Source organism: Pogona vitticeps, chromosome 12 (assembly GCF_051106095.1).
Source record: "Pogona vitticeps strain Pit_001003342236 chromosome 12, PviZW2.1, whole genome shotgun sequence".
NCBI classification, from domain to species: Eukaryota; Metazoa; Chordata; class Lepidosauria; order Squamata; family Agamidae; genus Pogona; species Pogona vitticeps.
The window spans coordinates 22,529,748-22,543,605 of NC_135794.1; the positions used below are offsets into that span (position 1 = coordinate 22,529,748).

General features: G+C 43.7%; 1 long non-coding RNA gene across 1 annotated transcript in view; it reads left to right on the top strand.

The window, feature by feature from the left end:
- LOC140702414 (uncharacterized) overlaps positions 1–13,858 on the top strand; it is a 42,228-nt gene that overhangs the window by 7,952 nt on the left and 20,418 nt on the right. The window contains exon 2 of the long non-coding RNA XR_012081565.2: positions 12,421–12,513. This is a non-coding gene — a long non-coding RNA (uncharacterized LOC140702414). The remainder of the gene's footprint in view (positions 1–12,420; positions 12,514–13,858) is intronic.

Here is a 13,858-nt window from a genome sequence, read left to right on the forward strand (position 1 = left end):
AAGAAAGAAAGAAAGAAAGAAAGAAAGAAAGAAAGAAAGAAAGAAAGAAAGAAAGAAAGAAAGAAGATTAATATTCAAGCCTCTTGGAAGGTAGGGCCTGCCTCCTTAACGGAATAAAATTCCAGTACTGTACATACCAACGTTTCTGACCGGAAGCCCGTGAACACAAAAGCGCCTAAAATGACATTTGCCTACATATATTGTGTGCTTTAAAAGCCTTGTGTTCCTACACGTCCTCCCTCCGTGCCATTTCCTCCGGATGTGAACAACAGCACCCATCCCCCGGCTTGCTGGGTCGGATCTTGCGGAATTCATCAACTCCAGTTCGTCTTTCTCCCTCCTGATTTTTATTTCCCTTCTCCGTTCGGCCCCAGCTTTATAACACGCTTTGAATCTCTTTTTAATGTTCTTTATGGGGAAGCATCCTTTGGGGTGCGTTTGGCCACACTTCCCATCATCCCCACCCAAGCGTGGCCATTGGGAATGATGGGACATGTAGTGAAACGCCTCTGTAGACTGACTTTCTTTCTTTCTTTCTTTCTTTCTTTCTTTCTTTCTTTCTTTCTTTCTTTCTTTCTTTCTTTCTTTCTTTCTTTCTTTCTTTCTTTCTTTCTTTCTTTCTTTCTTTCCCTCCCTCCCTCCCCATGGAGTATTTTTTTAAAAAAAGGGAAAATAGCAGCCAAACAGTGAAAGCCGGGCACTCCAAGTCTCTAGAGTGAGATGAATCCCCTCTGGGTTTTACTCTGAACTTTAAGGCAGCTACCTAAGGTGCAGACCCTACTTGAGCGATTACCTTCTTGGACAGCTCATGCGAAGTTTGGACAAAAGCCCAGTGAGATGTTTGGCTGTAGTTTAGCATCTACTCGGGACTCCAAAATGCGTGCAGCAATATGGGTAGCCGGAGGATGCACCCGCCGATGCTCACCCTGAAGATGATGGCCGTGGAAGCGTGTGGAAATTCCTTCTCTCAGCAGTGGTTAACCATCACCTAGTTTTTCCAAGCACCATTGGGGGAGGGGCGAAAGAACAGAAGATTCAAATAAAGGATGGCATCCCATGGGTATTTAGGCAGGATCCGCTCCCATTGAACTACCCGGGATTTACATCCGAGTAAACCTATTTGCCATAAAATCCTGCTGGAACCAGACACTTCAGAACCTCTTTCATAAACTCTCAAAAATACCGTCCCGTTTTGATTCGGTTTCAGTGACAATTCAGTGATTCTGGATTCTCTTTTGAATGGCTCTGAGCGAGGCCGTCTGCTCCCTGCATTTGCTAATCTAGCGCCTTAAAAAAATAAATAAATCTATATAGTCAGTCAAGTCCGTTGTGTAATTAGTGAGTAGTTTTAGGACTGGTAGCTGGCTGGATAATTAATTCGCTCCTCGGAGGTGATTTTTGTGTTTTGCCTTCTAAAGTTATATATATATATATATGGCGAAGAGTCATATCACCAAATGGATTGCCTCTTTAAAAAATAAACAAAATAAACAAACCATTTACAAAGGTTTTAAAGGTGTTCTGGCTGAGATAGGAGATTTTGTAAGTATTTTTAATTTTTTAAAGAGTCAATCCATTGGTGATACGACTCTTGCGCCAAACACTATATTGGAAAATGTGTCTTTTTTTAAAAAAAAAGTTTCTACTTTCTCAATGTGCTTGTTTCCTGACCTAACATGCACTGGGTCAAGGGTTAGTTTTCCCAAAGTGACCTGTTTCACAATGACTTAACGCAAGTAATTTTACAGTGAGTTCACTCAGGACTCCGAGGTGAGGATCAGGTTGCGACCCACACGTGAGCCAAAAAAGAAAAGAAAAAGAGGATTACTATTATTTTTCCCTCGACAACTAAGTAGATCTCAACTGTGACCCGCTCATTTTCTGAAATACTACAAATGTGTTTTTAAAAATCTGGAGCAGGATGGGAACTGAATGGAGAAAAGGATAGGGGGAAAAAAAACCTTCTCCCTTTTTCCAGCCAAAAATGAAGCGATGATTAATTGAATAGCGAGGAGAAATAAAATTTATTCCCATCTACCAGTCTTCCTCTCAATGGGTCAAGGGCGAGAGAGGATGCCTCCGCTTGGATTAAGCGTAAATTCTCCATCTTCCGCCTCTTAACGGTGCTCAGAAGGAGTCTGTTTCTGCCCCATTCTTCAAGAAAAAAGAGGAATCAGTGCGAAGGGACGCTACTTCGCCAAATTTCCGTGTAAACTTTCGCAGAATTAAATCTTCGCGGGGTGGGGAAGGCGGAAGATGACACTGTCCCCAAGCCCCTGTCTCTCCCCGCACCCGAAGAGTATGACGACACCACCCATTATCCCCTGAATCACGCCTGCCCTTGCTGTCCGGGGATGATGGGAGCTGTAATCCTACAGAACGGTACCACCTTGGATCCACTCCTCAGTGGTCAACCCCAGGGCTTATGGCTCCCACATAGACAATAAAAAAGGACCCTTTCCCTTTAGCCCAGGGCTTGGTATTCAGAAGTATAGAGTGCAACTGGACATGGAGGCTCTTCATGGCTGATTGGAACCTAAATGGAAGAAGACGAGAGATATCCAAGCAAGTCGCCAAGAACCATTGGTTTACTGAAGCACGTTACTGAGGAACCTTTGTGCCAGGGGATCCAGGTTCAAATTCCGGAGCAGTCCTGGTTGGGCTGGAAAATATGTCATCTTTAATTCATGTCCTCCTTTCGAAACCTCCAAAACATCCCTTTATTCTGATGTCCCAGGGACGCCTGGGGTTAACAGATGCAACCCTCTTCTTGTTGGATTCCAGGAGACGAGGGGAAACTTACCTACCCTCTCTTCCTTTCCTTTCCTGCCAGATTCAAGGGCAAAGCAAGGAGAAAAACCAAGTCTTTCTACTGGGTTGGGGAATATTACCTGTCCACAGTCCTGAATTCGGATCTTTAGGAAGTGACATCTCGCCTTTTGAGCGCAGTCAGGCTGTAAGCAAAGTTGGCCACTTCTCTCCCCTCGCTCTTTGGCCCACGCATCTAGGCCTCCGTATTTGACCCTGTGAATTTTTCAGACTTGGGAATCCTGGAAAGTCTTTAAAAAAAAAGCAGCATTTAAAATAACTTTGTTTTAGCAAACTCTTTTATTTTTATTTCTTTTAAAGATGTAGCACTTTCATGTTGTATTTTAGCATTGGTGCATACATTCTCAAAAGTCTGAAGCTTTCATCCTGCCCTTACCTAGGAATACATCTGATCCAAACAGACTCATATGATCTTGGTGTGAAGGTGTTTTATTTAAAACATTACTGGTGAAACCAGTGGCATGTTTTGTCATATGTATGTACAGGATCAAAAAAAGAAGAGGAAGACGGTGCAATGAAAACCTAAGAATATTTTTTAAAAACCCATGTTTTCTTACTAAACTAAAACACCCACAATTTACTTATATTTCTTTTATACGTACATGTTATAAAATATCAGCTATCTATACAATATAAATGTTTAGGATATCCAAACCACCTTAATTGAAATCCAAACCACATTAATTCATATATATACTGTATATAGCCATGAGGATGCCTAAATATATACAGAGAGAGATGTTTTAGTGCTGATACCTCATTTATGGAACACCTTCTCAAAGCAGGTTCAAGAAGAATTAAGTTCTTAATTTCCCCAGGCTTTTATGGGATAGCGACTGCTCCTGTTTTCATTGATTCTAGTTGCTGATTTTATTCTGGATTTTCTCACCTGCCCACTGGTGCTCTTTATCTAAAAATCTGCTAGTTTTCTTGGGGTGTGGGGCAGCTGCTCTTATCATTTATTTATTTATTTGGCTTAAACCACTATAAATAATTTTTTTCATAAAAAGCATGTGAAATAAAGTCTGTAACATAATTTGCATGTGAATTGTCCAATTTGTATTTCCTGTATTTTTAATGTGTGTCTGTGCTTAATCAGAAAATGTATAAATATCGATCGGGAGAAAATGTATACATGTGCACACTAGATAGATAGATAGATAGATAGACAGACAGACAGACAGACAGACAGACAGACAGACAGACAGATAGATTGATTGATTGATTGATTGATTGATTGATTGATTGATTGATTGATTGATTGATTGATTGATTGATTGATTGATTTTTTTCTGTCTGTCTGTTTGTGTAATTCTTTGGTTTATTCTAAAAACATCATTTGTGTGATCTAATATCTTAATAAAACCTCATAACCATAAAAGTGAAGGCTTGTTACTTAAAAATCTGGGCAATTTCTTGGCATCCTAATTATCACCCAAATCCCTCAAAAAAAACAAAAAAGAGGCTGGTTTTAATTGGCTGTTTTTCTGCCATTGGACTGCATCTTCACATAATTTTATTGACTCTTTGATTTGCACTGCTTTTTTTACTTGACATGTTCTTTTTTAATTATTATTTGCCCAGAAACTGAGTGGGTGGGCTTTGGGGAAGTGTGTGTGTGTGGGGGGACAGCTTTGACTTTTCAGGTGGGAAGAATCCAGACTGGATTTTGTGAATGGATTGACAAGGAGATGCAGGGGCATAGATGGTCAGGAAACGTTGCCACTGAAACCACCCAACCCAGGCACACAGGGACCCAAGAAGCTGCACAAAACTCTCAAAGGAAATGAATATATATATATTCTATAGGTAAGAGCAGATACAGGACCTTGGCCTGGGGCAGAGGTTAGAGTGATGGAATGGAACATGGTAGACAGAGGCTCAATGCCTGCCCTCAGCCCTGATGCTTACTAAGTTATCCCTGACCTCTGAGCCTGGCCAACCTCACATGGCTGTTGTTCTTGGTGTAAATAGGGGAGGTAGATAGTCAAATATCTTGCAGCTAGTTCGCTAGAAACAAAAGACAGATATAAGTGTAATGATAAATATAAGGTGAAGATAATCCACACTCTCGCATTTCCAATCAACGTGAGTTGGACTGTTAAGAAAACTATCAGGGAGGAAAATAATAATTTGTTTGAAATGTAGTGCTGGAGAAGAGCTTTGCAGATACCCTGGACTGTCAGAAAGACAAACAAGGGGGTCCTGGATCAAATCAAGCCTAAAATGTTGAGGATGAAACTTTTCTACTTTGGGCACATCATGAGCAGGCAGGATTCTCTGGAGAAGACAGTAAGGGTAGGAAAGGTGGAAGGCAGGAGGAAAAGAGGAAGGCCAAGCATGAAATGGACTGACCCTCTAAAGGAAGCCACAGAGTTGAGTTTACGAGAGCTGAGCCAGGGCTTTTAAGAACAGGGCCTTTTGAAAGCCGCCCATTCATGGTGTTGTTATAAATCAGAGGTGACACAGAACGACGCAATAAATAGAAGGATGCCGATTCCAACTGGAAATTAAGAGGAACTTTTGGATCGTAAGAGCTGTTCAGTGGGGCAATGGACTGCATGACAACATAGTGGTTTCTCCTCTGTTGGGAGGTTTTAAACAGAAATTGGGCACAGAAAGATCAGGAATGGCCGAGCGGTGGATTCCTGATCTAGCAGGAAACTGATGATCTTTCGGGTCCATCCGACTCTACAATGCCACGATGTCAATCATCCTGAAATTTCAGGGTGAGCCCTCTCTGATTGCACCACACACCCTCTCTCTGTGTTGCCTCCTTCTGCTATTATAACCAGAGCTCAGTGGAGCTCGAAGAGCACAGGCTCCTAGCAGGAAAATGCCGCAGAATCTGGTGAAGCTTGGTCCTCCAGTGAGAAGTTCCACGTTGGATCAGACGAAAAGCCCACAGCTTCCACCTAGCCTAGCATTCTGTTGACCCAGGGACCTGCTAGATGGCCAAAGTCCTCCAACAGGAGAAGAGGGCCAGCACATCCTTGCCATGACTGGTTCCCAGTCATGCAACAGAGTCCGGCGAGCGAGAATATTGAGCGAACATCACTAGCAGCCAAGGACAACCTCATTCTCTAGGAGTCTGTTCCCTTTGAAAACGATGCTATTTGGTGGTCATTGTTATGTCTTATAGCAGCAGTTTCCACAGATGAAGCAGGAAGGAAGGAAGCTTGTACTGACTCCATTCAGCTTCTGTGGATAATGCCAGGTAATAGTACCATGAGAAAAGAATATTCTCCATTTTCAGTTTATAACACACATAATTTTTTAACACTTCTGTTATGACATACTTCCCTTACCTGCCCCCCGCCCTTAAGGCTGTATTGTTAGTAAAAGCATGGTACATTCTTATATAACCTGAATTAGTTCTTCTGACTGCAACAGACCTTCTTCCCGGTTGTGTAAGTAAAGGACTGCAGCCTCAATGTTTACTAAATAAACACATGTGGCAAGTGACTTCCTGGTTGAGAATTCTAAGCCTAAAGAATCACTTTCCCAGCTCATGGGATGGTTTCCCATCTCAGAAGGATGTATCATCCCACTTCAGGCTGGTCACCAAGCCTCTCCTTTTTAGAAAAGGGAACAGGGAAATTGTAGAAGCTGGAAATCTACCTTATGATGGCATTGTGGGCTGTAGCCATCTGAAGAAATTCTAGGGGCTGGACTGGAGTCCCAGGAGGGCTGGATTCAGTCCCAGAACCTGTCCCACACCCCTCCTGTCATCCAGCAGGCTTTGACATAAACACAAAGCTTCCAGCTTTACGTGGGGCCCATTTCAGGAAGCGCTGCTATCCTACTGCAGCCACTGGGCAGAAGCCAAATTTGCAAACGACCCTCATGAGGTTTTGAGAACTGCATGAAGCATTGCGATTCCAAGGAGCCTCATCAGGGGAAGATCAGAAAGGCCGACACGCTTGCTCCGTGCTTATGATCTTCCACAGAGTGCATTATAAATATTGATATTCGTTCTCTAAGGTTTCTCAGCCGAGAAGCTCCTCCCATCCTTTTCCCAGTTACTGTATTTTTATAGCAGCACCGATTAAAGTTGTGTTTCCATTCCATGCAGCACAACACAGAACACTCTACCACGAGCATCCTCAAGGCTAGTTTTAAGTCTTGGTTGCATTTCAGAGTCTTTGATCTTACCAAGCCCCTCCCGCCCCTGCCCCCCATAGATGCCTATTGACTGTGTTACCATCAGCATGATTTAAGGAAGGCTGTGGGTTTCCCCACACTGTCCTGTCTGGAAAGCTACAGCTGAATTCTCAGACAGAAGGATGAAGGACCCGAGGAAGGCCTGGAAATGAGCACCAGGCTCTACTGTTGTTGCAGCCGGCCTGTGATTGCAGGTGCGGAAGCCGTCATGTGGTCCCTGGTTGATAACTTGTTTTCACGGGGGGTGGGGTGGGGGGCTTTTCTTCCTTGATTTTCTGCTTGTCACCAGCGAATGAATAGGGCTCTCCTCGGCCAACAAAGACCCAGACAATGTCTTGTTCTAACCTTGCCCGCTAGACTAGAATAAATAAATACCCCAGCCAAAGGGAAGAGAAGGGGGTGGGCGAGGAGACCCATGAAGCAGTTATGAATGCTCAGTAGTCAAACCGCTCTCCGCTGCACATTTACTGAAGGAGAAGCTGCCCACCAGTGGTGAAGCTGGAGGAGTGTCCCTCAAGCCTTTCCCCGAGGATCTTACGGGTGCAGAAGAATTTAAACGTGAACACATTTCATTAGGAGGTGTCTTTGCAACATTCGGAGGAAATGAGCTGTGTGGATCGTTCTTCTGATTAGCTTTTTTTTTTTCTCAATTGGGCAGAAAAGGACCAGGCCCCGATTCTAATAATATCAATTTCAAGCCATATTGAAGAACCGAAAGCAATGGTTTCACGCCCCCACCAGCGCTCTTTCAGGATTTCATGTTGCTACCTACCGTCAGGATGTTCCTGACTGATGGGGACCCGATGGCTCAATGACATCCAAAAGGTCATGGCATGAGCTGCTTTGAGTCTTGCAAACCCAAGGCCAGGGTCTTCCTTATTGAGTCCATCCATCTCATGTTACGTCTTCCTTCTCTGCTACTGCCTTCCACTTTTCCTGGTATTGTGATCTTCCCTGGTGAATCTTATATCTTTACAGTATGCCTGAAGTATAGCAGCCCCTAATGGGAATTGAAACTTGATTTGATCCAACACTCATTTCATTTGTTCATTCGTTCATTCGTTCATTCGTTCATTTGTTCATTCGTTCATTCGTTCATTCATTCATTCATTCATTCATTGGTTGTCCATGGTATCCATAAAGCTCTCTTCCAGCACCACACTTTCCAGGAATCATTTTTTCCCCGTCACCTTTCTGCATTGTTCAGCTTCTACATCTGTGCATAGGAAATAGGAACACCATAGCATGGTACCGGTGATGTGGCCTTACGCTTAAGGATGTTTCCTAGTTGTTTCCTTTCTTCCCTTCCGAGTCCTAGTCTTCTCATTTCTTGGCTGCCATCCCAATTCAGAGTGATGATTGAACCAAGATGTAGATATTTTTTACAATATTGATTTCTTCACTCCCGACATTTAAATTATGCAATTCTTCTGCAGTCATTATTTTTGTCTTCTTAAAGTTCAACTGTATCACTATTTTTGCACTTTTTTCTTTAATCTTATATATATCTTATATATATCAAACAATCTACTTTTTTTAACTCTCTCTCTCTCTCTCTGTGTATGTGTGTGTGTGTGTGTGTGTAAAAATAATAGCTTGTTATGATGCCTCAACCCACCTTTGGTAAATTAGCTCTGAAAAGCTGGGAGGTACCCCCAGAATCATCAACTTTTAAGATAACATCACCGCCCAGAAGCCACTGGCAATGGTGCGGCTAAAAAATATTGTAAATAAATAAATAAATAAAAAATATTGTAAATAAATAAAATAACTAGAGGCAAAGGTGAACAAAAGGTGGCCTTCCGACTATTGTGGGACAATGCTTCCCAGCAGTTGTTACCCTGGTCTATGCTGACTGAGGCTGATGGGCACTGTAGTCCAGTCATATTGGGAGGGCTTCACTTTACCCATCCCAGCTTTGGAGTCCTCTTTGCATTTCCTTCACGAGGTATGTGTGCCTTACCTAGTCCGGGCTTTGCTAAACCAAGCCTGTGATTTAATCCGTCTTATTCAGAGGTAGGGGATGATGGGCCCTATCGAATAGAACTGGGAAGATTTCTCGCTGTATGCCTATTTCTCAGCAGGTGTGGAAACAGCCCGGGAGGCAGGGAAAGTTCATCCTCCTTCGGCTTGCTGGGCTTGAGCCCCCCCTTCCTGGACTTTGCAAAATCGTTCCGAGGCTCCATCTCAGCTCCCGGGGGCCGTATATTGGGTCTGCCCTCCCAAAACTGATTCAAAGGGGGGGGGGTCTCTTTTCCACAAGAAGCCTCTGCCCAGTAGTTAGCTAGAGTGCCTCTCCCTAGCAGAGAGCCCCAGAGAATATTGCTAAGGGTGATTTTTTTTCTTGTTCACACCCCTCTTTCTCTGGAGCTGGGTCTTGCTCCTTCTTTTAACATAAGAATGGAGGCAGGCCCTGTGAACTCCCGTCACCTCTTCACCTCCTTCCCCTGCCATGAATAGCGCCCCTCGGTGTTGGCTCCCCCCCTTGCCTCTCCAGCAGCCTTGAGCCTTGCTAAATTCCTAATCAGGGTAATTTAATATATCTTAAGCCCCTGCCTGCTTTATTTGTGCTTCTTTGGGAGTTTGTTTTAGGCCTCCTCTGCCTCTCCCCCTCCTATCCCCCCTCCCCATCATTAGGGCACCTCCTTTGAGAGGGAGGGGGCCCTACGATGAGACCACAAGCTTCTTTTCATCTTCCCAGTAAGCCCTGGTTTCTTCTCATTAGAATGGCATTCCTAGCTATTGAGGCCTTTCAGGGCTGCCGTCCCTCCCCTGCCCAGTTCCCCCACCCAAAAAAAGGGGGAAGGAGGGGTTTACATAGGAGAGGAATCATTCCATGGCTACAAACCCCAGTGCCAAGACAAATATCTGCTTCTTAGGCAAACAGAGCAAGCTTGGGGGAAGGCTGGATTTGGCCAAGCAGGAAACAGGTCTGGCAGCACGCCTGGACTGAAGAAGGGGTTTTTCATTCCTGCTACTCCTTCCCCCTGCCCCTCACAGTTCCTTCCCCACCACCGCCTTGCACAACAAGCCCAGTCCATTCAATTTCTCATTCCTAGATGCGTGGCAAGGATTTTGATCCAGGTATCCATCTGCAAAAGGAAGCCGATTTTGGGGAAAAAAGGCAGCCAAGGATCCAATGTTGAGGATGATGTCCAGGCGGGCTGCTAGATTCAATTAATATCTGAATTAACACTCTGTCATCAGTTAAGCACTTTTTAAAAATGGGGCATTGCTCCCATTTTTTAATCCCAGGAATGCCGAAGTTAACACCGGGAGGAATCCATAGAGGATGGCGCTCCAGCCTCTGAGCTCTTTACTCCGCCCTGTGGTTGCCCCCAAAATGCTGCACACATATCACCGCATCACACTGGATGTTCATTATTTCTTCAAAGCCAATTCCCAAGGCTAATTATTTGTTTGCTTCTGTTGATGGGCCGTAAATCCCTGGGGTGTCAGCTTAAATTTGTTTGATTTTAAAGTAACCTGGTTTTGCACAGGAGGACAGTGAAACCCACAGGTACGCAAAAATACCACCCAATCTGGCATGACAGCTCTCAGATCTGTGTGAGGATGGCAGTGGTCAGTGGGTGCATCTGTTGATGATTATTACAGGGTGGGCTACATACAAGGACCACGTTGCTGTCTAAACACAGAACCTATACTGTAAGCTCAGAGTCCCTCACTTTTCCATTTGTTGCTGACAAAAGCAAATTCATACATTAAATGTAGTAATATTTCAGAATCTTCAACATTTGAGGCATTAAAAGGCTTGTTTGTTTACTTATTGGACACTGAGGATGAAGGGTTATTTACGAGAGAAGAGGCCTGTTTCAAAAACAAACACATGCAAGGTGATCAAACTTAACAGCCCAGTAAAATTCAGCGCTTGTATCCTTTAGCCATGTTCCTGATGCCTATTTCCAAGTATAGCCCTTGCAAGATTATTTTTGTACTACAAAGCCCAGAATCCACCAGTTTTCTGAAAGTTTCCAACCACTGAGTAGGTATGCTTAAATCCATTTGTTATCCTCCCCCTTTTCTCCTCCTTCGAACACACAAGAGTCCCTCCATAACCATAGAAAGGTGTACAAATGTATGAATCACGCAATGGGTCGTGCTGAAAAATAAATATGGGAAAGAGGATACTGGTATATTTGTATACAGACAGTTTTTTCACATTTCTCAAGATGGGCAATGCACATACCCTGAAGAATAGTGAAATTCACCTTATGTACACAATGTTCGTCCCGGCACACCGTGGCTTTCTTGAAGGCACAGGAGTTACTTGAGAGTCCACTCTATAATCCACTCATCTGCCGAGACATCTGTGTGATGAGATTAAAAATTAAAAGGATCATCTCTGGAAGTCATTAATAATTTCCTCCTCTAAGCTCCACTGGTTGTTAACCAGAAAAGCAAACTATGTAGGAGAACAGCAGTTACTTGAATGCTTTAGGTACCCCACCAAGGTTTGGTTTGGTTGGAAGATAAGGAACATAGCAGTATTGGGTTAGGGTTAGGGTTCACCCTGGGGAAGCCTTTTGGGTGTGTGTGTGTGGGAGGGAAGAGTCCTGAATCCCCAAAAACCACCACCAGATCATTGCTGGTGAGACCAGGATGTCCAGCGGTGATCCAGTGGCAATTTTTGACCTTTAAAGGCTCCCTCCACATTTCTGAGGCTCCCAAAGACTTCCCTGGGCCAAAAGACAGTATTTGGGAACCTCGGAACCTAAAACGAATGGTGGGGGCTTTAATTAATTTAAAACAAACTTTCGCAATGCAAGCTGAGGATGTTGTCAGCTTCCTCTATGTAAAGTTTACATAAACAGGATTTTGGGCCAATATTTTCATCCACAAGCAATTTTGTTTCAACGTGACTACTGAAACGCTGAATACCTATGAGATCTGTTACCATATCCCAGTTGTTTTGCCAGGCACAACATATGAAACCTGCTGTTAAATGCAAAGCCGTGCTGTCTACAATCGATCGCAGCCTGTCCTGGGGCAGGTTCCTCCCTCTGGCTAACGAGAGGGCCGGTTCTGCTCGCTGGATGCTTTAGTTGCAACGTCCCTGCCCGGATATAATGGATAGGCAGCCTCCGGAATCATTGCAAATTCCATAATTCTATGATTTCCATGGTTTCACTTACATTATTTAAAGTTTTAATTTGCTTGGGTACACATGCCTGCCCACTCCACTTTGTATATTGTTTACAAGCTGCTGGGTTAGTTAATGGATACTTCTATCAACCAGTTCTTGTATAATGGGATGTTTTCATCCATTTGTTTTCTTTCTTTCTTTCCCCCCCCCCCAAGAATGATGTTTTACAGTTCAGCAATTTTTTGCTAAAATGCCATAAATGCCATTTATCAGAACAGCAGCACACTTATTTAATTTTTCTTATTTATTTACCATGTTTCTAGAGCCGCCCGTCAACATACAGAACTGAGAACACAACAGGAGTATGCGGATTTTCTACTGATCACATTCCTTCGACCATGAATCCTGGGAATTTGGTGAGCTGGTCGAGAATTCCTTAGCAGAACAACCACACAACTCTCAACTCCGAGCAAATTATAATTTCCAGGCTTGTCTGACAAAACAAAATAGCTGTTTTATAGGCCAAGCCTTCTGAAAGAGGCACAGTGGGGAATTGAACTCTTAACCTCTGGCTCCATAGTCAGATGTCTAAGCTACTGAGCTATCTAGCAGTTAAGGCTATGACCTAATGATTACTTACCTGAGAGTGAGGTCTATGGAAGTCAGCCTCATTTACTTTTGAGTAAAGATGGATTCCTACATGGAGCACAGGGTTGGACTTGATGGCCTTATAAGCCTCTTTGAACTCCATTATTTTATGATCCTGTGTTCAGTTTGCTGATATCCTACGTTGGCTTCCTTGTTAAACTACTCCATGATATCTGAACTTCAATCTATAAGGAGCCTTGACACAGCCAGGAAGACCAGCTTTGGGTCCATTACCAGCATTCAAACATGCTGGGTGTGGACCAAACCAGAGTGATCTTACCGGCACTAAAAAAGTAGAAGCTTCTAACAGGGGCTCAAAAAGGTGTGAGTAACACTGCTCTGGGATAATTTGGTTCACTCCAGCAATTATGTGATATGATTGTCAGAAAAAAATATGTGAACCAAATCATCTCCATGGTGGACCGAACAACAGGACAAAGACCTGTCTGATCAAGCCCTAAGTTTGTTTCCTTCTTCTGGCATTCAGTGAAGGTAAGGTACTAAGTTCAATGGTTAAATGGATAGATCTTTGTTCATTTGTCCCTCCCTCCCTTCCTTCTTTCTCTGCATCATCAGCTCCTTCCTTCCACCACCAGCCCTTCCTTCCTTCCTTCCTTCCTTCCTTCCTTCCTTCCTTCCTTCCTTCCTTCCTTCCTTCCTTCCTTCCTTCCTTCCTTCCTTCCTTCCTCTGTCTTCTTTCTTTTTATGAAAAAGGAAGGATCTTGTATCATTCCCATTTACACCTGGTTCACAGGTTATGTATGAGAAAGGGAACTGTAGAGTCATGTGAGTATGCACAGGCTTATTTTGGTGTATGTTCCTTCCTTGTCTTCTGCTTCAACCAGCTGCCATGCAGAAGCTGCCTGTTTGGAGCTGATAGCGAGACAAGTCAGCAGGATTCATTCTGCTCTGCCGAATGATTGGTGTGTTGCCTTGTTTTGATGCCTCTTCTGTTATCGGCCACCTTCTAAGACAAACTGCATTTATTCTTCGTTCCTCCTGGGCTTTGAGAGAGAGAGAGAGAAACAAACAGAGATCTGGGCCCTGATGGAGATAAAGCTGAACCATCCCAAGAAGGAGATGCCTGGGGTCCACCAAGTGCCTTTTGAGTCT